The 22,900-nt window shown below is 48.6% G+C and overlaps 1 pseudogene; it reads right to left on the bottom strand.

The window, feature by feature from the left end:
• Nucleotides 1-2,574: 2,574 nt before the first annotated feature.
• On the bottom strand, nucleotides 2,575-21,726 carry LOC128950314 (keratin, type II cytoskeletal cochleal-like; annotated as a pseudogene).
• Between the last annotated feature and the right edge of the window lie 1,174 nt (nucleotides 21,727-22,900).

Genomic DNA, 22,900 nt, shown 5'->3' with positions numbered 1-22,900 from the left:
CAGAGCTCAGGCTCCCAACAAAGCAAAGGCTTGGTTTGATCTTCCTCCTGTTGTGATCTCCCTGCTGTTGTTTTCTTCCTCCTGCAGTGGAAATGAATGTGGGATGTATGGGCATCCTGGGTCAGGATGGTGTCCCACTGCCTGGCACAGCAAAAGGGTTAGAAAAGGTGAGAAAAATACCTCAGTTGTTAAAAGGTAACAGAAATGTCCCTGTAAATCCACAAGATTGCTGATCCCTTCCAGCTGAAGTGGTTTTCCAGTTGAAGAGATTCCCTGAGCCATCCTAGGAAGGAACTGCTTGTGGAAAGTGGGAAGCGTATTCAGCCAGGAGAAAAGCTCTTCCTATGCCAAAAGTCCAGTGCCCAAATAAAGGATTGGATTAGTTTGGATTGGATGGGATTGGATTGGATTGGATTGGATTGGATTAGATTGGATTGGATTGGTGCAGCTTTGGGAGGTGCTGCAGAATGTCTGATGTTCAGGGACAGGTTTAAGTTCAACACTTGCCAAGTTAGCTAATCACATCTTGAAATTGTGGTAGGGGAGTTTGGAGGCAGAGAAATAACCCTAATTCCATGTCATTGCACTGATTTATTCTCCTCTTGTATAAAAAGTGAGAGGATGGTCTGTTTCTAATGGGAAACCTTTGGCAATCAGAGCCCTCCTAATGAATATTTATACCTGTTTGATTGCTCTTTTCTTGTCAAATCTTTCTTGTGGTTTCCTTCATTAATGATTGAGCCTGAGGTATCTTGTGCTTCTCATATTTGATTGGGAAATAACTTCTTATCACATGAGAGTGTGGGGGGAGAGGAAGCTCTTGCAGTTCTGAATCCTGATAATTTTGGTGAGGAAAGACCTTTATTCTCAATTTTGCCTTCAGTAAAATATATCTGCCCAACCTCAGGTTCATTTCTTTGTTGTGCTCTTTCATCAGTCTAATCACAAAACACTTTAATACTTTTTTATCATAAATTTTATGTTGATTTATGTTACTCATTTCTGGTTTCTTTTTTAATCTGCTCAACTGTACAATGAAATAAAAAGATCCCCATTTGATCTTTTTGAAAACCTGAATCATATTCATAGGCTCTCAAAAACAATGTTGAAAAACCAACCAAGCACATTACAAGGCTTTTCCCCCCATAACTTCTTCCAGCAGATTTTGAAGAGCTATAAAAAAGTTTGTTTTGTCATCACATGTCTGCGACAGACACGACATAAAAACACAAAGGCTGACATGATTTCATTCTGAATTTTAGAACACCCATTTGAATCCAGGTAGGAGTCAAATTTGGTGCAAATCATCTTAAAAGACCTTAAATTTACACCAACCAAAGACTGGATCTACATTATTGGGTCCCCATTGCCGCAGCCCTGGAAGTCTCCAAGGCCAGGCTGGAAGGGGCTTGGAGCAATCTGGTCCAGTGAAGTTGTCCCTTCCCATGGCAGGGTGTGGAACTGGATGGGCTTTAAGGTTCCTCCCATCCCAAACCATTCCCTGATTCCATGACTCTCTCCAGACTGCTCTGCCTCCTCTGTTTAATTAAGACTTCTAATCATTAGATATGTCTTGTGCAATTAAGGAATGGCCATTTCTGTACTTTTGGTAAGCACCTAAAAGCAAACGGTAACATGTTGGCTCTCCATTAATTTTACTGGAAAAGGAGCAAAAGGTTTAAAGCCACCCAGGAGAAGTGAGGGGAGTGGTGTAATTTACGTGTGTCCAAGGAGCACCAGTGGAGTAATTAATCTTTGTTGACTTCAGCAGGTGGAATTCTGAATTAAGATTTTCTTTATGGCTTCCCTGCTTGCACATGCATGACCAGTCATTCCCAGGACATCACTAAAATCCTTCCTTCCTCTCCATGACCTATTGTGTCCCCCCACAAAACTCCACTAAGTCTCCTAAAGCTACATCAGAGAGACGTTATGAGCTCCTTTTCCAGAAACACTTCCCAGAACACTTTAGGGAAAAGATTCTGGATTAAATCACACTGTTTGGCACAGAGATAGCAAAGGTTTAATGAGGAAAAATAAAAGGGAAACAGGAATTGAGTGATAAGTGCCCCTATCACTCAAAATCACACAACCAACAACTCTTTAAAGAAAGAATGGAAATCAAAAGGATATGGGGGATTTCAATGTTCCAAGTGTCCCTTTTTGATGTGATCCCAGGGGAGGAGCTTTTCTGATGTGGTTTCCTGATGCTCCACTGTTCTCACACCCAGTCTGCCCCTCCCTCATGTTGAGGTGGAGTTGAGGTTACTTTTAGCACTAAAAGTGGAGCAGTACTTTCATTTTTCTGCTTTAGCCCCTAAATCCTGCTTGTCACCACCCTCACAGCTGAAGTTCAGATCTGGCCGTTCCTGGGACAAGGAGGTCCAGCTGAAATCCTCACCCCTGGTCCACACATCCCTCATGGCTGAGCAGAGCTACCCAAGCTCTTGGCAGCCCTGCAGCTCTTCCCACACCTCCCAAGTGCCCCAGTGTCTGGAAAGGCTGAGCCCCCAGCTCTAGCCCTAAATTCCTCTCTCCTGGGGATGCAGCCAGGAGCACCAGGCATAAATTTCCTCACTTTGGAGCCAGCCACACTTCTGGAGGTAAATCCTCCATGAAGGGCACAAATGTCGTGGGGTGGGGATGCAGCACTGCAGGAGGACTTGAATCTTCTGAGCTGTCCAAGCCCTCATCCCAGGCCAGTCCCAGAGCTGATGGAAATTCACTGTTGTGGGTAAACATAACGGGAGTCACTCACGGGGAGGACATAGACTTCGTTCTCCTCCTCCTCCTTCTTCTCCTCCCCCTCCAAGCCACAGTGAGATGATTCAATTTTGTAAGGAAATTTGAAAACCTTTCTCTTACTTACGTGCTCCTGCAGGGTTCCCAAGGCAGATCCCAGAGGAGAAGGAGGTCACAAGGTTATCCATGATGCAATGAGCATTTCTAGCACTTTTCACCCTCCTGGGGCTCTGGAGGAGGAGCCCCGGGACTGAGCATTGCCCACACACAGCTGTGATGGAGCCCACCTGCTCTCCTCACCCTCCAGCAGGGTCTTGTAGGTTGTAATCTCAATATCCAGGGCCATCTTGGCATTCCACAGCTCCTGGGAATCCTGCAGCATCCATGCCAGCTCATCCTTGGCCTTCTGGAGCTCATCTTGCAGCTCACTGAGCCTCCCCCAGGCATCTCTGAGAACATGACCCCCGTGCTGCTCAATGTCACCAGGTGATGTTTGCAAAAATGACACCTTCTGGGGGGACGAGACATCCTGCCTTTTTGCGTCTTCTTTCTCATCATTCTTACCTTTAAAAGAAAAAATCCTGCTTATTTTTTGAGTCTCAAACTGAGGGGGCATCAGGGCTTTTTTTTTTAGGAAAACTAATCATTTCCAAAATCAATAATCAATTATAAAATACTCCAGGAAGTCTGAACATGTCCCTGCACTGCCAGACGGGTTTGAGGTTTTTTTGGAGGATACCAATACTCTGCCCTAACTGGAACTAATAATTAAGGTTTCCCATTGCTTCCCGTTATAAACTATATAATGAATTAGATGGTCTGGAAATTATACCAGTTTCTACAGGTGCTGAATTACTGGTGAGTCATAATTCTGCCCATGCGTTGAATGCTTTGAATCCATGTCAGAAGCCAGAATTCCTGTTGAAGCAATTTCAGCAATTTTCTGAGAGCTGTAGCTAATCCCATGATCTAATTTGGTGCAATTAGCTCTTTGCAATAATCAAAAGGATCCGGCAGAAAATAGGCTGGGAGATAATCCTTCTTCCCTGCTTAGCTCTGGGAAGAACTTCCTTAGACCAATGGAGCCAGTGTGAGGCAACTCACTTTGATAAAGATGAAAGAACTCGTGGGATCATGGAATTGTTTGGGTGGGAAAGGGCAGTAAAGCTCATCCAGTCCCACCCCTGCCATGGGCAGGGACACCTCCCACTATCCCAGGGTGCTCCAAGTCCCATCCTACCTGGCCTTGGACACTTCCAGGGGTGGGGCAGCCACAGCTGCTCTGGCATATCCATTCCAAGACCTCGTCACCCTCACAGGAAAGAATTTCTTCCTCAAGTCTAATCTAAATCCACCCCTCTCCAGTTTAAAACTATTGCCCCTTGTCCTATTGCCACAGGCCCTGCTAAGAAATTTGTCCCCATTTTTTTATAGATGCCACAAAGGTGTAGAAAACACAGCTTGTGATGTGACACATAGGATCCCGACATTAAATCCCATCCTTCCCACCTGATCCTTCATGTTTTCCAGGTCACACTGCCTCCTCTAGATCACAAAGCGCAGCTCTTTCATCTCTTGCTGGTGGGACTTCAGCTTCTTGAAGTGCCGGCGCTTCTCCTCCTCAAGCTCTTGGAACTGTTAGTAAGGAAGGAGAGAGCTGGGAGTTGATACTTGTGGCTTAGATAGGAGCCTTGAGTCTCTTTCCAGAGTGAATTAAACTCAGTTTAGAGAAGATTATTTATGGATCCTGAGAGTGCCAGCAGAAAATGGTTGATTCTCCTACAACTCCCCATTCACACATGCCATCACCTCTGTTCCAGGGGTGTTCTCCCAGCTTTGAGACTCACAGAGTTTATCAGAAAGGGGAAATTAGATCCAGAAATCACTTATTGAAGACAGGAACCAAATCCCACCACTTTTGCACTGTTATTTCTGACAGTGAGAGGCTTAAGAAGCTGTCACCAGACCTACCCTGGTTCAGTACAATGCTTCCAACTGGGATTTGCTTTTCCAAGCTATACCGTCACGCCAGTGCTCCATGCCCCTGAGGATGCCCCCCTATCCAGGGCTCAGCTGTTGCCCGTTTTCACAGTGACAGAGGCATCACAGGCACTTCTCTCCAGCTCACTTTTCCTAAAAGCTGTGCTAGGCAGCCCTAAGTCACCAGAGCATCCCTGTCCCAGGATTTCTTATCTCACACCTCAGTGGAGTAATGCCACCATGTAGAATCTGACCTGAGCCACAGCCCAGGAGTTGAAACTGGGTTTGGTTTATTTTTTTCAAATCTCAAAATCTTCCTGACAGGGATTCCCAAAAAGAGCTTGATTGGTTAATCTGGCCTAAATTCATATAGACAATGAGTGGATGGGAGGAAGAGCTGCCATGAGGAACAGTTGGGACAGGAGCGTCCCTACCTGAGCAGAAATACATTTCAGGAACTCCACCTCCTGTTTTAGGGTTTCCACCCTTGCTTCCAGCTCTGCCTTGGTCAGATGGACACACTCCACATCTTGAAAGAGTTTCCAGACATTTAGGAGTAAAAATTATGCCTACACAAGGATCTAAGGCAATTCCATTATATTTTTGGAGTAAGAAATTTTGCTTGAGAAACTCAGTTGTCTCCTGACCAGCAACAGCTAAGGGGTCCCCAAGAATATATCCATCATTGAAGAGTTCTTGCTGAAAAACCATCATCATTCAAGCATGAGGAGCAAAAAACCACCACTTTAGAATGAAGTATTTTCTCAGTGGCATGTTTTTTCCACACCCCACACCTGTCCAAGGACATCTAAGATTCTCTAGACCTGCCCTTTGCCTTGCAAGGAGTGGATCAGAGGAAACCCCTTGGATCTCTGCACCCAAACCTTCCATTGATCCCAATTCCTTACCTTCTTCAGCAACACCCAGTTGCTCTCAGCAGTAGTGCATCTGTGCACTTCCTGCTCATATCTGGTGGGGAAGAGAGAAGACCAGTGAAGGGGTCATTCCAAGAATGGAGACCTTGTTTGAGTGGATATTGAGGGGACAGAGTGCTTTGGATCTCATCCTTTTGGATCTCAACCTTTTGATCTCAAACTTTTGGATCTCAGGCTCTTGGATCTCAAGATTTCAGGTGTCAGATTTTTGGATCTCAGCCTTTTGAATCCCAGATTTTTGCATGTCACCCTTTTGGATTTCAGCTGTTTGAGTCTTAGCCCTTTGAATCACAGACTTTGTTATCTCGGTTTTTTGGAAGTCTATTGGTACAGCCCAAGCCAAGAGTCCCCTTAGTGCAGCTGTTGGATCTCCTGCCCCAAGGGTAGTTTCTCCTCACTCACTGGCACCTGAACTCCTGCACAAACTCCTCAGAGTGGCTCAGCTTGGCCTCCACCTGGTCCTGTTGCCACTGCAGTGAGTCCAGCCACTGCCACCAGCAGCAGGCAATGCTGCCCAAGACATCCTTGATGTCCCTCTGGGCTGGCAGCACCTGCTGTCACAGGACATCCCATCAGGCAGCCAACACCCTGTTCTGCTGCTCTGCAAGTTTCCCCTGCACTCAGAGAGCAAAGCCACCTGTTCAGGTAGGCCTGTTGGGATGACTCCTCCTGGGACTACAGGAGTGAGGGGGATACAGAGAATCTGCTCTTCTGGTCAGAGTCCCCAGGCTCATCGAGCAGGATGAGAGGAAAAAGGGGGTCAATGGGAGCTTCCTAAGCCTACAATCAAGTGGGAGGTGTCCCTGCCATGGAAAGGGATTGGAACTAGATGATCCTTGGGGTCCATCTCAGCCCAAGCCAAGCCATTTATGGTGGGGATTGTTGGGGTGTGCTGCATGGGGCCGGGAGCTGGACTCAATGATCCTCATGGGTTGAGCCTTCCAACTTAGCATATTCTGTAGTTCCATGATTCCATGAATCCTAGAGCAAAGGGAGCCTGCTGCTCATCCCCTCCCCAAGGAAGCCCTGGACAGCACAGCCTTTGTGGCAGCTAACAAAACACCAAACTTTTAAATAAATCTGTATCAATGGGCTGAAAGTGGAAACCCTCATTCATGGATAGGAGACCATGGAAGAAAGAAGCCAACAGTGCCAAAGCCCCTCTGGACACTTTGGAGGAACAGTCCCCTCCCACTATTAATAATAAAACCAGATGCAGTTCATCAGAGTATTTAAAAGTATAAATCAGATTAAAAAAAGATAACGTGCTCAACCTCTGGTCATGGCACTGGAGTCACACATACCAAAACCAGCTCAAGGCTCATGAACTGCCGTGGAGAGGAAAAGATACCAAAGTGTGGAATGCCAAAGTCTTCTCTCAACTCTCAGTTTGTCAATCAGAGGCAAATTGGCTGTGGAGGCCATTCAGCTGCTCCCTCTTCCTGCTTTCAGATCCACTGGATTTCAGGGTTGGCCTTCACATCCAGGGGCTGCAGGAGGTCCCTGTTGACCTGCACGAGGTGAGCACCTCCACATTTGCTGACCAACCCACCGGTCCCCCAGCACCCCTGACCTCCCCAGAGCCCAGAACAAACCCATTTCCATCCCTTTTTGTTTCAGAGTCTCTGTCCATGGCTCCAGGTTCCATAGCCTCTCCCAAACAATGCCAGGAGGCCAAAGTGCTGCTTCAGCCAAGGGTCAAACCACTAGAAGCAGAGGATGGTGAGAAGAATCTTCTCCCATGGGAAGCTCACCCAGCTGACAGCTGCTGGCTCATGCTGGAAGGATGTGCTCACCATGGAGGAGAGGACACAACCCAGAAGGATCCCTTTGCCCTGATACATCTGTGCTCCTCCTTTACACACATATTAGGAGTGGAGCTTGCTTGATGAAGAGGAATAATTTGGGCTTTTCCTGGGGTTTGTAGTACCTGGTAGAAATTAGGAAGTTTCAATATACAATACAAGTGAACATTTGTGCAATCCAGTGGAATTTCTCTAGGTGTAAATGCAGTCGGCTCGGATTCTTTTATTGGGTTAGTTTGCTCTCCTTCCTTACATGAAGGAGAACAAGTGAACACAGGTTAGGAAATGGCCTGGTGTCATGGTTTGACACTGGCACAATGCCAGTGCCCTCATGAAAATACCCTCTCCCTGGTTTCTGCTGTGACATGTGACCAGCAATAAGCAAAGCAGGCTCCCACTTAGAAATAAAGAAGAATGTATTAACTAAACTACAAAGGAAAGAAAAAAAGAAACACACAAGGAAAATGAAAACTTTACAAATACATAACCTCCTCCTCCCACCAAATCTCCAATGCAATACATTCCCCAAATCACCAACTCTCGGTCCGGCACCACCCTTTAGAATACTCAATCTTCATCAAGAGTTCATCAAGAGGAGGGGAGTCCTTCCTTGTGCCATGGTGACCTGTTCCTTTCATGTCTAGTGCTCTTACCACTGAACACGGACCAGGGCTGCTTCTGGGGTCGTCTTTTAAGGATGCCTTGTCCCATTCCAAAAAGGCACAGTCTCTCCTTCGGGACACCTGTCCCCCCCATATTTTTTCACCCCCTGGGGCCGAGGGGTACCCACACTGAACCCTCCTGGTTCCGAGGCACTGCCTCCCCCTGGAATGCAGTCTCCGCATCACAAGGAAACATGGTTCTGTCCATGGCTACAAAAAGAGTCCAGCCAAAGAGCCATTCCACCATCTCTTCCACCCAAAGTTCTTTTCACATCTCTCCCTTGCTCAGACCTTCAACACTCGCTCAGTTCCCTCTTCATCCTTCACTCCATCTCCCCTCCAGGAAAGGTCAATGCTCTGCAAAGTTTTCATTGTCCACAAAGGGTTACAAGCTCCTACAAACAGCTGGATTCCTCTTCCCGCCGCAGGCCGAGCTGTGCCAGCAGCACATGAAGCTCTGCTTTTAACCCCTGTGTGTTCTCAGAGGCGTATCCAAATCCCAGTGGTCAAACCAGGTGCCAGTATTAAAATCTGAACATCTATTGGTGACCACAGCATATCCCATAAAACCTGTTTCCTGTTGAACCACATCACCTGGAGAGTGTTTCTTTCTTCCAAGGACAGTTTCCTCTGCCATGAAGACAAGGTGGGAGAGCTGAGGGTGTTAGCCTGGAGAACAGAAGGCCCCAGGGAGGCCCTGGAGCCCCTTCCAGTGCCTAAAGGGGCTCCAGGAGAGCTGGAGAGGGACTGGAGACAAGGGATGGAGGTACAGGACACAGGGAATGGCGTCTCACTGCTAGGGGGCAGGGATAGGTGGGATATTGGGAAGGAATTCCTCCCTGTGAGGATGGGGAAGCCCCAGAATGGATTTCCCAGAGCAGCTGTGGCTGCCCCATTCCTGGAAGTGTCCCAGGCCAAATTGGATGGGGCTTGGAGCACCCTGGAAGTAAAAGGTGTCCCTGCCCATGGCAGAGGTGGAACTGGACAAGTTTTAAGTTTCCTTCCGACTTGATCCATGATTCTGTGATTCTTGTTAAGTCTTTGGCTTTGCTTGTGGAGAACACCTGGAGAACAAGACTGACATGGAGAAGGCAATAAAAAACTTTGAAACTAGGAGGCTCTATCCCAAGTCTGTTAATTGGACGCTGGTTAATTATTTAATTGAGAGCAGTGTTGAGCTGGTTGTGGTGGGCAGAGCATAAAGCAACCTGTATCCTGCAAAATTCCTTATTAATCCATCTGCTCCTCCTTGTCACTATCCTTTATATGGGAGCTTGTAATTAAAACCCTCGGGATAGCTCGAGGCAAATGAAAAGGGATTTATTGGAGTGTCTTGACAAGTGGAGAAGAAAAGGCTGAGAAGTTTCACAGAGCTGCTGAGAGCCCAAGAGGTGGAGCCAAGATTCCATCTCTCTGCTCGTGGCTTCCTGCCAAAGTCTCTTTCAAAACAAAAAGTGGTGAAGGTTTCATTTCAGATCACCCAGAAGAAATCACTTTCCTCTGCTACTCCGCCAGATCAATCCTGAACTTTTTCAATAGGCTCAAACCTTGGTCAGTGTTTTTGTGGCCATTAAACATTCAAGCATTTTAAATCACCTAGAAATGGGATAATATTTCCCCTGCTAATTTCCCTCCTTGGTTTTTCTGGAATTTTTAAATTTTTAAATTATTTTTTCAGTTCAAAGAAGTTTTCACAAGAAAACTGATGAAAAACCAATCTGGTTACCAGGAGCCTTGCTGGAATTCTGTTTCTAAGAGCAGCTGATGCTGACGGTTTCCTGTCCCTCATTATTTGCAAATGTTCTGTTCTGGAACACTTTGCCCTCAGCCCAGCAAGGGAGATAATTGATAGGATGAGGCAGCTGGAAAGACAAGCAGCTTAATTAGGGGTTCTTGACAGCGCTATCAATTACACCCACACAGGGCAGCAATTGAAGTCTGAAGGTTTCATTTAAACAGAGGCAGCGTCCATGGCATTCCCAGCTGGAAGAGCAGGATTGGAGCCCAGGGGAGGACTTCTGGCCTGGAGCTGCTCTGATTCAGCTTCATTTTGTGCCTCCAGCTTGTCTCTTCTTGGGCTCTGCTGAATCCCCTCCTGGTACTCCTGAGGTACCCCAAGGGCCCTGACCAGGGTTCTCACAGCACCTGCCTTGAAAATTTGGAGCTGTTCAAACAAAGAAAGAGTTCACATAGAGTCTTTATTTCCTTCCTGTGGCCAGAGCCAACAGGTTCATGGCTGGGTCCAGGCTGTCCTCCCAGAATAAATTGCAAAATGTCATGGATGGTTTAATTGAGTTTTCTTCTACTTTTCTAAGCCAAACTTTTGAATTTGGGTTTTCACAGCCCTGGATGTCACAAAAGATTCATCCATTGGATCCCCCTCTCTTCTGGCTCCCAGCTCACTTGACCCCTTACGACTCCGAGTCCCCAAAAGGTACCTGGGGCCGCCTGATGCCACCCTTGGGCTGTAGCTTTCAGGGCCACAACATCAGCTCTGCCTCCCTATCCCAGTTCTACCCCATCCCACACAAATTGCTGTAGGAGACAAAATATTTATGCCTCATTGGACAGCCAAAGGTCCCCAAATTTGAAGCACACCAGGCCTTATCCACTTCTCCCACCCAGCTGGGGGAACTCGGTGTATCTGTGCCAGAGCAGTCCCCTTTCTGCAGCTCCCTCCCAGGACAGGGAGGGTTGGATGTGGCCTGTGTACCAGGGTAATCACAGCTCACCAGTGCTCTTCTAATCACCAGGAATTTTGGAAAGAGGCCCAGCAATGAGCCCCACAATTTTGATGGTGCTACAATACAGCCATGACTAATTTCATGGCTTTTTGCCAAAGTAAATCAGGAGGGAACGTCTTGTTCTGGTCACATCTGCACAGCAAAGATGTAAAAAACTCCACCAGTCAGACTGGGAGAACTGGGGCAAAGACCAGCTCCATCCTAGCACAGCACAACCTTTTCCTCCCACTAGATGGTGACATCTCATGCATTTGGGCCCCTGCTTGGCTCCCTGAGGGTGCCAGGAGCATCCTGGAGAATCCTGGAGCACCCAAAGGAGTGCTGTGAGGATGGGGAAGGGTCTGGAGAGGCCACACAAGAGGCAGCTGAGGGTTGGTTTGTCTGGCTGGAGGAGCCTGGGAGGAGACTCTTTGAGTGCTGCAGCTTCATCCCAAGGGACAGCTCCAATCTCTGTTCTGGGGACCAGGGACAGGACCCAGGGAATGGCTGAAGCTGTGCCAGGGGAGCTTTAGGTTGGATATGAGGAAAAAGACGAGACCCAGGGAATGGTCGAACACTGCCCAAACTCCACAGGGAATGGACATGGCCTGGAGGCTCCAGGAACATTTGGACAATGCTCTCAGGAGGTGGGATTTTGTAGTTAGTGGGACTTTTGGGATGTCGGTGCAGGGCCAGGAGTTGGACTCAAAGTTCCTTGTGAGTCCCTCCCAGCTCAGGATATTCCATGGTTCTGTGCTTCCATGGGATGAGCCAGTTCCCTGGAAACACTCAGGAACTTCCCAGGGCACCACAAGCAAGAGGTTGTTACAGCAGTGGGGGATAATATTTAGGGGGGATAATATTTAGGCCAGCACTTGGACAACGAGGTCCTCAATCCATGGAAGCAGACGTTGCCCATGGACTCATGCTCCGAGGCTGACTCAGCCTGGGATGTTCTGCACAACACATGTGAGCCTCTGGCATAAAACCAGCAACGAGACAGAGTCACCACCAGCTCCAAAGAGAAGTGACCTTCCTCCAGCTCCTCCCTTCTCCCTGTTCTCCCCCCATTGCTGAGATCCTGCTCATCCACCAGCACTCCCAGAGGCTCCTGCTCTGCCTGGGCACACGGTGTCAGCAAACTCCTTCTCTCGGCATTGACAGCTCCATGGTGATGAAAAACGCACATCAAGACATCAGCTGGGGCGCCCTCTTCTTCTCATGGCTTCAGCTCAGCCCCTGAATGCCAGAACTCGACATGTCTGCAGCCTTATGGGGTAAATCTCATGACATTTTCACGGGTGATCTCAAATTGGCATTTGAAACAGAGGCTGGACTTGGATGATCCTTGTGGGTCCCACCTAGCTCAGGATATATTCTGTTGTTCTGTGAACTTTGGGATGAGCCAACGAGGAGCCAGCAGCTGAAAACATCAACGTTGCATCTTTTTTTGATGCTTTCAACACATTTTTCAATATGCTTTGGCACTGGAAAGAAAATAATCTGCTTGATCACTGCTGCTCAAATCTGAATGGTCCAAAGAACTGAATCTCAGCCTTCATCTTAAATTTCTGTGGTCCATAGACCTAAATGTTGGTGTTGGTCTTAAATTTGTGTGGTCTGAAAACGTGGAATTTGCACTTGGCCTTAGATCTCTGTGGTCCAAACCCCTGGGATTTAGCCTTGGTCTTAAGTTTTTATGGTCCAAACACCTTAAATTTGACCTTGATCTCAAACTTGTGTGGTCCAAAGACCTGAATATTGGTGTTGGTCTTAAGATTTTGTGGTCCCAAGACCTAAAACTTGAATTTAAACTTGTGTCTAAACCCCAAAAATTTGGTCTTATTCTTAAATTCATGTGGTCCAATGACCTAAAACTCGGTGTTGGTCTTAAATCCGTGTGGTCCAAAGTCCTAAAGTGGGCCAGACGCTCTTGTTGCAGAACCAGCCGGAGGCAGATCAAAAGCTCACGGAGGAAAGGAACCACCATAAATATTAAAAAATATGGTGTTTTTAGGCAACTCAAATGCCAGATGAGATTTTGCCCTCCTACTCCAACAGGTATAATTGGATATGGAAGGAGGTGCCGGAACACGTCTCCAGAAACCAGGCAGCCCTTGATGGCTCGGCTGATGAGCAGAACAGGCTTGGATATTCCCTCCCAAGCCTCCCCTGCGGTACCTGGGACACTCCCAGTGTGTAAACAGCACTGAACCCCTCGGGGGTTCCCAGCTGCTGCTCTCAGCTCTCCTCGGAACCTCAAAAGTCTGGCGGCACCTGGAGCAGAGGCTGTGTCTGATCCCCAGCAGGTGACTCATCCCCTCCAAGGGAAAGGCATGCATGGGATGCGGCAATTCCTCCAGAGGTGCTCATTTCTTACCCATTCTCTTCCTTTTTGTCCTTTCACACTAAAAAAGGGATCAGTAAAAAACACTCAGGCCTGACCACAGCACTCGTATTTTTACTATCAATAAAATATTTTTACTATTAATCAGATATTTCTATCATAATTCCAATTTTTTTTACTAAGCAGATTTTTTGTTGGCAATCCAATATTCTAGTTATTAATCTGATACATTTATTATTAGCTTAATATTAATCAAATATTTAATCCATAATCTAATATTTACATTATTAATCAGATAATTATATTATTGATAGGATAATTATATTAGTCCAATCTTTTTGCATTCAATATTTTATTATATATTCTATTCTATTCTATTCTATTCTATTCTATTCAATATTTTTATTATCATACATCTTTATTATCAATAATTTTTTTCAATACTCATTTTCATTGTCAACATAATATTGTGTCATTAATCAGATTATTTTAAATTAATTATATACTTGTATCATCAATCCTTTTTATTAATAATCCAATATTCTTATTATTTATTAAAGATTATTTCTTCTGATTAGAGATGAGAAACAGCCTGGCTGCATAATTAATTTATCCGTAAAACCAAAGCCCTGTGACCATCCAGACTGTGCAGAATTACTCCACTTTTTATCCTAAAAGATGAAGTTTTGCCTGAATTAACACCTAATCCCTTGGATTAAAAACAGAATTGTGATGATGCAGAGTGGCTTTCATTTAGATGCTGAGGTTTCACCTGGATCATGAAGGCTCTTGAGAGCCATGAAGGTGAGGCCAGGTGAGAGCCAGGTGAGACCCAGTTTTGAACTACAACATCTGAGGCTCCCTCATGCAGATTCCAAAGTGCCTCCAGACTTTGCTGCGAGTTTGGTTTAGCCCTTTGTGGTTCCACATGGAAACGTGGAATGCATTGGTGTTGGGGGTTGGGTTTTTTCTTGTTCTTTCCTTACTACCTGTGGAATTTATCCCACTAAGCTGCTAAGAAGCACCGATGGCTGGGCTCTTGAGATGGGGAGAAGGAACTCCTCTGGTTTTTGGGAGTTTGTCTGGGGGGAAGGGAGCAAAGATACCATGAGAATGGGGGCAGTTAAAAAGAGATGGGGCTGGGGCAGCCACTCTCTCACTGCTGGGCTTTGTGGGAGCATGGTTGGATCTGCAGCTTGCAGAAGGGAGTTCACTGCCACCACTATAACCCAGCGGGGATCCTTTCTTCTGCTGCTGGGCCCCTGTGGCATTCGCATTCTCTGAACATGATTCCTTCACCCAGGGGTTTTTCTCCTGGGAAGCTGAAAGGCAGCGAGAGGCCTCAGAGAAAAGAAAGAAAACCAATTCTTATCTCATCTGCTTCTCCTGTGTTGTGCTCATGTGGAATGTGTTTGGAGATTGTTCACCCAAGGTGATTGCTTGATTGGATGCCAGTGTGAGTTGTATGGACTCATTGGCCAATCAGAGCCAAGCTGTGTTGAGACTCTGGAAAGAGTCACAAGTTTTCATTATTATCTTTTTATCATTCAATAAGTATTTTTTTCTGTATTCTTTAGTATAGTATAGTATTCTTTAATATAATGTAGTATAATAAAGTAATAAATTAGCCTTCTGATAAGATGGAGTCCTCCTCATCATTCCTTCCTTTGTCAGTTGAAATAAACAGGGCAGAAGATAAATCAGCTCGGGTGGGGAGAACCAACGGGTTGTTCTCACGCCGCCGCTGCTCCCAGGAATGGCACTGAGGAGGAGGAAGAGTGCAGCTGTGTCCGCTGGTCTGCAGGCAGAGCTGGGGCTTCCGTCCTCACGAGAGCACCAGGAGATTCCCGGTTTTTCAGTTTGACATTCGAGATCCTCTTTCTAGCCGACATATTTTTAGGTTAGGTTGAGGGGTAAAATGGTCTTAGCAGACACTGGATTCTGTTCTTCATGTCTAGACATCACTTCGATCTCTTAATTCCGTGGTGGCTCATTGTTTTTAGGGGTTTTTCCTGCTAGATTTGGCGAGGGGTTTCCTCATTTGCATGCCAACCCCGATGTCACCTCCTCCTCACAGTCCCGGGTGCCGTCTTCCAGGAAGCAGCAGGGTGATACTCGACAAAGGGGGATTTCTAACCATCAAGAACAGGTAACTAAAGGAAAACTATTAACAACAGGGGATTACAACATGACATTATTAACCACAAATAGTTAGAACTCCAACTTGGCAGCAATTGGTTTAACTTGTGAACTCTGCAACCCTTTAAAAAATTGACAACTTTTCTAATCATAACATCAGTGGCCCTACATTTACAATAGGCCCTGCATACCCCTGCCCTGCCAGGGTATCCCGCAGGTTCCAGCTATTATTGTGGAGTTTTGATACATCTCGTCCACTGCCCTGGGATTTCTGCTCATCCCTTCCATTGCATCCTCCAGCTCCCAAGAGTCCTGTTGGGGCACGGGGCTCAGCTGCCGCGGGGTTTGTGGAGCAAACCCTCTCCTCCATCCTCCCCATCTGGGCCCAGCCGCCATTGCCGCGGGCTCCCCGCGCCGCCCCACAGCGCCCCCTGCAGCCCCGCGGGGATCACCGCACCTGCCCTGCCCGCCGGGAGCCAGCAGCGCCCCTGCTGGCCGTGCTGGGAACTGCACCAAACAGAAAGTGCCTGTCCTGGTTTAAGGCACATTTGGGAGAAAACCTTCAAAGGGGCCCCTCCAGCAAGCAAACCCACACAGCCCCTCCCGCAACCGGTTCGGGAAAGATTCCCCAGAGAGAAGTGGAAAGAACCTGTTTATTTAACAAGTAAAACACCCCCCAACACTCAAAATTAACAATACCAGATGACACCACTCTGTCACCGCTCTGAAAAAGATGACAAATTCAGAAAGTCTCTCTTGAGGGTAGTTGCTCTGTTATCAGTCCATCCTGTGCTGGGGTAGCTACTGCAGCCGCAAGGTGCAAACTCTTGGTGTTTCCCAGGTCCCAGTCCAGAGCAGGTTTGAGTAGGTCCAAAAAAGGGAAAGGAAAAACAGTCCAGGAAGAATTTGGACTGCTTAGCTAAACTAACTAATGAGCAGAAGCAAAAAGCAAGAGCAAAGCAGGAGCAAAGCAGGATCAAAGCATAAGCAAGAGCAAAGCGAAAAGCCAAGCAAAAAGCAAAAGCAGCACTCATGTACTGCCCTGTCTCTGTGTCCTGCCAGCCGTGGGGGAGTGGCTGAGAGCAAAACCGAAACAAACCATTCGCTCTTCAGAGCCAGTCCTGAAGGCACAGAACATGATATCCAGCGTAAATAGAACACAGGAATGGGGATACAAGCATCATAAGGTCACCCTAGGACAGTGCCACAGCCCAAAGGCTGGGACTGGGTTCGGGTTCTATTTGGTGTTGGTGCCGGAGTGGTTGTTGTTTGTTTGCTTTATTATATACACCAGTAAAGAACTGTAGCATCCCATGAACTCTCTCCTTTTGGTCAATCCCCAAGCACTCAGCCCTGGAAACATTAACTACTTACCATAGTTAGCCCTCCCAAAGGGAAAAACAGACTCCCCCATGGAGCTGGTGTGGCAACTTCCTCTGGTTTCTCCCTCCTCTGTCACTGGCTTGGCATTCCTGGTGGCTACCCCCCTTCCCCTGGAGGCCAGTCCCCTCCGCCCAGCCCTTAGCTCTGCCCTCTACCCCTTCCCCTTTATAAGCTGGCTGCTCCGCATGGTTCATCCTCTTTCCCCAGGTTTGTCCTTCAATGACTGTGTTACCCTGCTGGAATAAAACCTTGCAAAAGAGCCTTTCTTGCCTCTATCACTAAGCCAGCTGCAGTGAGTGTTGAGTGGAGGTTTGACTGTGTTGCCTGAATGTTCACTCAGCTTGATTTTTCACAGGAAAGTCTTGCTGGGGACAGGGGATAGGCAGCAACACCTGCCGTTCTAACACCCACATTTTAAAAGAATTGTTATTCCTCTCTCTTATCTTTGCCTGAGAGCCCTCTAATTTCAAAATTATAATAATACAGAGGGAGGGGTGTGCTGGTTTGACCGGAAAATGGGAATTCTGGGATGCTGTAGTCAAACCAATGGGTGCTCAGATTTTAATATTGGCACCTGATGTAGCCACTGGGGTTCGGACACACCTCTGAGAACACACAGGGGTTAAAAACCAGAGCTGCGGCCCTGGGAAGCTGGGAAGCTCTCTTGGGACTTCGAGGCAAAGAGGTCGGATCTTCCTCCCCCGTTCTGCTGCTGCTGCTGCTGGGCAGGGGTGGGGCAGCCATGCGGTAGGCCTGGGCCTGGACAGAGATGCGGGGTGAGGAGGCCCTTGAGGATGGAAGGGTGGAAGCACCAAGAGACATCGGGCAGCCACACCACCCCCCCCAGGAGAGAGAGAGGGAGAGCTGGCGATGGAATGTGATAGCAGCCAGCCGAGGAGGAGAAGGGGGGAGTGCAGCGAGAAGGTGCCTGGCAGGGCAGTGTGGGAGTGCCGGAGCTCTGGGACAGGCAGAGACTGAAATTTTTAACCATTTCCTTACATGATTGAGACCTTGCAAAAATGCTGATCCTCCTGGAGCTGAATGAGAAGAGAGATAAGAGATGAGATAAGAAGGGATGGGCCACGAGGGAAGTGCAGAAGACTCTTGAGTGGGGGAGAGATGACGGAGTGGCCTTTTGGCTGGACTTTTCTTGTGTAGCCATAGACGGAAACATTTTTTTCTCCTGTGACACAGAGACTGCATTTAGGGGGAGGCAGTGCCTCAGAACCAGGAGGGTTCAGTGTGAGTACCCCTCGGCCCCAGGGGGTGAAAAAAATGGGGGGGACAGATGTCCCGAAGGAGAGACTGTGCCTTTTTTGGAGTGAGACAAGGCATCCTTAAAAGACAACCCTAAAAGCAGCTCTGGTCCATGCACAGTGGTGAGAGCACTGGGCATGGAAGGAAGATGTCACGATGGCAAAAGGACTTTCCGGGCGGTGCCGAGTGACATGGAAACACACGAGGTTTCAACGTGTTTCCAAGGGAAGCCTATGGTACAAGAAGGACTCCTCTCCTCTTCATGAACTGAAGACTGAGTGTTCTAAAGGGTGGTGCCGGACTGAGAGTTGGTGATTTGGGGGAATGTATTGCATTGGGAAATTTGGTGGTGGGGGGAGGAGGGAAATGCTTTTGTAAGGTTTTCATTTTCCTTGTGGTTTTTTTCTTCTTTTCTTGTAGTTTAGTTAATAAAGTTTTTTATTTCTAAGCAGGAGCCTGCTTTGCTTATTGCTGGTCACATCTCACAGCAGACACCAGGGAGAGGGTATTCTCATGGGGGCACTGGCTCTGTGCCAGGGTCAAACCATGACAAGGGGGTTTACATTCTCCATTCCAAGGGAGGCTTTCCTGCCTTCCCTAGAAGACACCTGTCTTGTAAATCAAGACAATTGGGATGGGAGGGACCTTAAAGCTCATCCTGTTCCACTCCCTGCCATGGCCAAGGATATCTTCCACTATCCCAGGCTGCTCCAAGCCCCATCCAACCTGGCTCTGGACACTTCCAAGGATGGGGGATGCTTCGGGAAATACATTCCAGGGCGTCACCACCCTCACAGGGAAGAACTTCTTCCCAATGTCCTGCCTAACCTTCTCCTCTTCTGTCCTCTAACCCACCCCTTGTACCATCACTTCTTTCCAAGTCCCTCTCCAGCTCTCTTGGCGCTCCCAATGAAGGAAAATGACCATTAAAGATCACTTCCTATCAAAATAGTTCCATAATTCCATTGGATGCTGTGGTTGTTTTTGTGGCTCTACAGCCCTTTGCAAAAGGGTCTCCACAGTGTATTTCCCAGAAATTTGGGTCTCTCCCCATCACCCTTCTGCCCCTCCCAGGACTCTTCACAGTTGGAATTCTCTCCAAAAGAGAGAATCTTCCTTCCCTCCAGTTGTAGAAAGGACTTGAAGTATTCCCAATGGGATTGGTATGCTCCAGTAGTCTCAGTGGAGTGTCGCTAAACAAGGGTGACATTATTAAATTGAACTTGAACAAACTTTTGACATAAAATCAGCTGCTCTGTGCTTTGTTAGAACTTTTGATTGGACTTTAAGGAGGTTCTGGGAGAAATTTAGGGAATATCTTGCTTCCTGTTATAAAAACCACCACTGAATAAGATCACATATCCAGAGTTGGAAGTGGTACACAACAAACATCACGTCCAACTCAAGACCCTGCACAGGACAGCCCCAATATCAGATACTGGCCAAGAAATGTTTCCTCAGGTACACCCCATCTCACCTTAACCTGGGACTCCAGAGGGAAATGGAACCAAAAGTGAGATGAGACTTTGTTATTCCCAGACTTTCTGCTCCTTTCTTCATCTGCAGCTGCAGTGACAAAAAAAAAAAAAAAAAAAAACGCTATACAGAGGATCTGCCCCCAAGTTATTTAATGAGTGACTCCTGGAGGGAATGATGGATCTGAGGTGTAGCCATGAGTCCTGCCTGACTGGCCAGGCCAGACATAAAGGACTTGGCCCTAAACCCTATTTTTACAGCAGACAGTCTGCATTTGTAATTCTTTTCCAGCCACTTTCTTCCACTTTTTAAATTTTTTCCAGAAGCTTTTTTCTGTGGTTGGATCAGATTTGCATTAATTCATTTATATAGAAAGTTCTATCAAATGTCTCATCAGAGACGTCAGAGTTCTGCCCTACCCAAGACCAAAACAAACACATCAGACAGGGTTTCAAGCTTTTAGTTGCCAAAGATAAAAGTTCCACACAGCCTGAGATTAAAAGGTCTGAGAAAGCCCAAGGAAGGGACACCATCACAGTATCAGCATCCAGCAGAGGAGTGGGATCCCTAGAAGGTCCAGGGATGGTTGTGCAGGGAGAGCTCAGGATGATGCACAGCGCGTCCAGACCAGTGGTGACAGCAGGAAAGTCCCATTGCCCCCAACAATGAGGGGGAATAATTTCATCTTGTTCCATTGGTGAGTTTTTGCTTCCAAATTTTACTTGTGGGCAGCATCTCCAGCGGAACCTGAGCTGCTTCCATAGCCAGACCAGTAAGCTGGGCTTGGAGAAGACCACTCTCCTCCTGACCGGGATTCCTCAGTCTCATCTCTGCAGCTGGGTGTCCCGTATTCACAGGTCCCTCCACCATAACAACTGTCCCCACCGGAACAAACCCAACCTCCTTCCCCCCCACTGCCAGGGCTGCAAGTGCCAGCAGAGCTCGATCCCCAAACTCCAGAGGAGCTTCCTCCTTCTCCTCCAGAGATTGATCCTCTCCTGCCTGAGCTTCCTCCTCCATACCCTGAACCTCCACCATACCCAGAGACTCCTCCATATCCTGACCCTCCTCCATACCCTGAGCCCCCTTCTCCTCCACCAATGCAGCCACCAGTGCCATAACTGGATCCACCATAGCCTGAGCTTCCTCCTCCTTCCCCACCACCAGAGATGGAGCCTCTCCTGCCAGAGCTTCCTCCTCCGTACCCTGAGCCTCCTTCTCCCCCACAGATGGACCCACCACTACCATAGCTGGATCCTCCATGACCAGAACTTCCTCCACCTCCAGAGATGGAGCCTCTCCTGCCAGAGCCACTCCATGTTCCAGAGCTTATTCCCCCACTGTGGGGGCTGCAGCTGCCAGAGCCTGATCCATATCCACCCGAGCTGTGACCACCTCCAGAGATGGAGCCTCTCCTGCCAGAGCCACCTCCATATCCTGAGCTCCCTCCATACCCTGAACCTCCTTCTCCTCCACCAATACAGCCACCAGTGCCATAACTGGATCCACCATAGCCTGAGCTTCCTCCTCCTTCCCCACCACCAGAGATGGAGCCTCTCCTGCCAGAGCTTCCTCCTCCGTACCCTGAGCCTCCTTCTCCCCCACAGATGGACCCACCACTACCATAGCTGGATCCTCCATGACCTGAACTTCCTCCACCTCCAGATATGGAGCCTCTCCTGCCAGAACTGCTCCAACCTCCAGAGCTCATTCCCCCACTGCGGGGACTGCAGCTGCCAGAGCCTGATCCATATCCACCAGAGCTGTGACCACCTCCAGAGATGGAGCCTCTCCTGCCAGAGCCACCTCCATATCCTGAGCTCCCTCCATACCCTGAACCTCCTTCTCCTCCACCAATGCAGCCACCACTGCCATAACTGGTTCCTCCATGACTGGAACTTCCTCCACCTCCAGATATGGAGCCTCTCCTGCCAGAGCCACTCCATGTTCCGGAGCTCATTCCCCCACTGCGGGGACTGCAGCTGCCACTGCCAGAGCCTGATCCGTACCCACCAGAGCTGTGACCACCTCCGGAGATGGAGCCTCTCCTGCCTGAGCTTTCTCCATACCCCGAGCTGATTCCTCCTCCAGAACTGCTCCCACCGCTGCCAGAGCCCGATCCCAGCCCACCAGAACTGTGACCACCTCCAGACATGGAGCCTCTCCTACCTGAGCTTCCTACTCCTCCATACCCTGAGCCTCCTTCTCCTCCACCAATGCAGCCACCAGTGCCATAACTGGATCCACCATAGCCTGAGCTTCCTCCTCCTTCCCCATCACCAGAGATGGAGCCTCTCCTTACAGAGCTTCCTCCTCCATATCCTGAGCCTCCTTCTCCCCCACAGATGGACCCACCACTACCATAGCTGGATCCTCCATGACCTGAACTTCCTCCACCTCCAGAGATGGAGCCTCTCCTCCCAGAACTGCTCCAACCTCCAGAGCTCATTCCCCCACTGTGGGGGCTGCAGCTGCCAGAGCCTGATCCATATCCACCAGAGCTGTGACCACCTCCAGAGATGGAGCCTCTCCTGCCAGAGCCACCTCCATATCCTGAGCTCCCTCCATACCCTGAACCTCCTTCTCCTCCACCAATGCAGCCACCACTGCCATAACTGGATCCTCCATGACTGGAACTTCCTCCACCTCCAGATATGGAGCCTCTCCTGCCAGAGCCACTCCATGTTCCAGAGCTCATTCCCCCACTGTGGGGACTGCAGCTGCCAGAGCTTGATCCATATCCACCAGAGCTGTGACCACCTCCAGAGATGGAGCCTCTCCTGCCTGAGCTTCCTCCATACCCCAAGCCCCCTTCTCCTCCACCAATGCACCCAGAGCTTGATCCGCCGCTTCCTGAGCTTCCTCCATACCCAGAGCTGATTCCTCCTCCCAAACTGCTCCCACCACTGCCAGAGCCCAATCCCAACCCTCCAGAGCTGTGATCACCTCTAGACATGGAGCCTCTCCCACCTGAACTTCCTCCATACCCCGAGCCTCCTTCTCCTCCACCAATGCAGCCACCACTGCCATAACCGGATCCACCATAGCCTGAGCTTCCTCCTTCCCCACCACCAGACATGGAGCCTCTCCTGCCAGAGCCACCTCCATATCCTGAGCTCCCTCCATACCCTGAACCTCCTTCTCCTCCACCAATGCAGCCACCACTGCCATAACTGGATCCTCCATGACTAGAACTTCCTCCTTCTCCAGATATGGAGCCTCTCCTGCCAGAGCCACTCCATGTTCCAGAGCTCATTCCCCCACTGTGGGGACTGCAGCTGCCACTGCCAGACCCTGATCCGTACCCACCAGAGCTGTGACCACCTCCGGAGATGGAGCCTCTCCTGCCTGAGCTTTCTCCATACCCAGAGCTGATTCCTCCTCCACCAATGCAGCCACCAGTGCCATAACTGGATCCACCATAGCCTGAGCTTCCTCCTCCTTCCCCACC

This window comes from Melozone crissalis, unplaced genomic scaffold (genome assembly GCF_028551555.1).
Source record: "Melozone crissalis strain CALT ecotype California unplaced genomic scaffold, PUWL_Pcris_2 ptg000537l_1, whole genome shotgun sequence".
NCBI classification, from domain to species: domain Eukaryota; kingdom Metazoa; phylum Chordata; class Aves; order Passeriformes; family Passerellidae; genus Melozone; species Melozone crissalis.
Note: the sequence above shows the minus strand (reverse complement) of the source record. Positions and strands in the feature narration are given on the sequence as shown.